Source organism: Schistosoma mansoni, chromosome 6, assembly GCF_000237925.1.
Source record: "Schistosoma mansoni strain Puerto Rico chromosome 6, complete genome".
NCBI classification, from domain to species: Eukaryota; Metazoa; Platyhelminthes; class Trematoda; order Strigeidida; family Schistosomatidae; genus Schistosoma; species Schistosoma mansoni.
The window spans coordinates 13,900,785-13,903,943 of record NC_031500.1 but is presented as its reverse complement, the minus strand read 5'-3'; positions in this window follow the sequence as shown (position 1 = coordinate 13,903,943).

The following is a 3,159-nucleotide window of genomic DNA, read 5'->3' as shown; positions in this document are numbered from 1 at the left end:
GGATGCGCACTACTGAGGATTCCACAATAGGATGAAACGGCCGTCCAGTGCTTCCAGGTTTTCCATGGTGGTCTAGCTTCAATTGACTCATGATCTCAACTATATAAAAAAAATGTATATTTATTATTAACTTTCTACTCAATGCTTAATTTATTTGAAACTATCATGTCCAACCTTCACATTGATACCTAAAAAAATCAATAATAATTGATTATTTATTTATTTATTATTATTGTTAAGTGTAATTAATTAGAATCGAGTATTTTCTCGTATTCTCTCTCTGTCTCCCTCACCCCTCCCTTTCTCTCTCCCTCTCTTTCTCCAGGGTATTAGTTTATCATTACAATCTATTTGGGTCAAATAATTTTTACGTTGCCAAAAAATTAATTTGGCATTGAAATAAAAGTACTACATACAGTTTAATTGATAATAAAGTGACTAAAAAATAATTATTTGAATACAATCTTGATTCTGTTGTTTACATCACGTATAGACATTTGGTTAAATAATCATTGAAAACTAAGCCTCATTAGGTAGGTGTTTAATTCTTAATACAAAACGTCACAGTAGTTTGTATGTATGATTCGACTAGAGGATCTAAACCTAAAGTCTTCAGGTCTAGAAACTAGTATTCAGTGGTTTACATGTCTAACTTCAGTGAATTCAAGATATTGTTCTGATATCATTATATTGTCATTGTTCGATAAGTGTATCATTTAGATATAGCAAGGACGGAATAGATATTCAATGCTTCTTGAAGCTTAACGATTGTTTAGTTTTTAAGAAGTCAATGATGTAAACTACGGAATTCTATGATCACAAGGAGCTTGGCATTCTCTACTAGTAACCTGATTCTGTTGATAAGAGAAACTAAATATGATTAAACTAATATAGTTAGTTTTGTTCGTTGCTATAAAATCTAACCAACCAAAAGCTTTATCATATTAGAATAATAATAATAATGGATGTCTTAACATATATTGAGCGACTGAAGACATTTAGAAGGAATATGTGAACCATGTTTTTGCTCACTGGTCAACATAGTGTATTTGCACTCTTGTTGAAATAGATTACCTTTGAGCAACTTAGGCCTATGTCACCGTGTATTTTAATGAAAGATCATATTCATGAACTATTGATGCCTGAAATCATCTCAAGTAGAACTAAATATTTATATGAACTGATGATTAAATAAACATAGTAATCGTTGTAAATGCTCAGACTTAACAATAAAACTATTTACAGTATTGAAAGAAAGAAAGGAAACAAATCTTGTCTATGGAGCTTTGCATAACAGGGTTAAGAACATTTTCTACGATACTAAGATTAACAATTGTTTGGAATCGTGTTAAGTTTCCACGTTATTCCTATTCCGTCAAGATCTTTATAGACAAAAATGTGTATAAAGTGGACAGCTAGTTTCAGTGATTGTAGAAACTAATAAGATCATGAATTGCTATATTCTGTCAAGCGAAGTGATTGAGAAGAAATATTTGAATATGTAAACAATATATCGAGTTGCATTAAGCTAACTAAGGAAATATAATGTATTAACTATAAATTCGAGTTTTTCGATTGTTTGGTTGAACGATGACGTAATAATAACAACGAGATCAAAATTAGTGTTTTCCGAAAACCAACACATTCTGACAGATATTTAGATTACGGATAGGCACAGGCTCGTTCTACGAAGGTAATGGATGTAAGAAATTTGATTTAAAGTTGTCGTAATCCCATTAGAGAAAATAAAGATCAACTAACTGAAATAAATTTTGTTTACAGTTAGAGCAAATAATTACCCTCAAGAGTTTTCGCGGAAGATAAAATTAAAACAAATAAATATACTGGAGTGCTTAACCAGATGATGGAAGAACATCATTATCATTTCATACTGTACAGAAATATTAGAGGAAATTAAAAGAATTCTACGTAAAAATGATGTAAGAATGTATCTTCAAGCCAGTGGTCAGTTAAACATTATTATTATTATTGTTATTATTATTATTAGCTTTATTCAATATTATATTATTTGGTACAAAATCGAATTCTCAGCATAAAGTATTTCAACATGTTTACGTTTCTTATTTCTTCGTTGCTCCTGATGATAAACATTCAGTGATCGCCAGTTGGATGTCAGCAGTTCAGTCAATCGACATATGAATAATGTATATTCTTTTTGCTGCATGTTCCCAGTAAACACGACATCTCTGATTAGGCCTTTTGTAACCTTTACAGCGAAAGGTTGTACAGTTTTCAGAAACGCACCGGAATAGGTTGTGTGTTTAATAGCCGTAATGATGTATTAAAACAAACAATATTAGATAACTTGTTGAAATATATAGATGACAGGAACAGGTAGCCCAGATGTTTAAGCAGGCCGCCCTCAGAACATAAGTTACCAAAGGAAGAAAAATGTGACATTGTCTGTGAGATTAAGTGTTATATATCTAACACTGTTTATATTAGAGAAACTTATAATATGTGATTAGAGGATAACAAACAATGCTTGAAAGATGTCCCTGAATTCTCTATTAACCTTAAGAAACTTGAAAATAAACTAGCAACTACATTAAGTTCATTAGAAACAGGAAATAAGATCAACTTTGAACGGAACAAAGCACTTCATAAAGGGTATAGCACACAAAAAGAACGCTTGGCACCAGAAGCGTTGTGTATATTAATTAGTTAGAACAGACTGAAAAGATGGAATACAACTAGTCAGATCTTGGCAACTACTTGTTAACAAAAATAACTTGGACCTTATCTCCAACCTTCCTATTTATATCACATCTTATTTATTTATTTATTTGAGCACGTAAATATTGGTACAACGAGGTATCGTATACATATGCCCCACACAAGTCGCTTGATTTTTATGTGGGCTGTGCCCAGACTGAAGCAGGTGGTTTTCTTAGGGGCATACACCCGGAGCCTTCGACCTAAAGGTCTGATCCAAGAAACAGTGGAGCAACGTCAGGAGATGCAGTTCCATTGTAGCCGGTGACCAACGATTGGTTCATACATCATTTGTTCTCTCTCAGGATCCTGGAGCCCATGTTCACCATTAGTTTGGAATCAGTGTTTTCCAACTCCTCTAGGCGGATGCTCAATACCCACCAACTCGGTTAAAGCGCCGGATATTCGCTTTTCGTCCTCTCA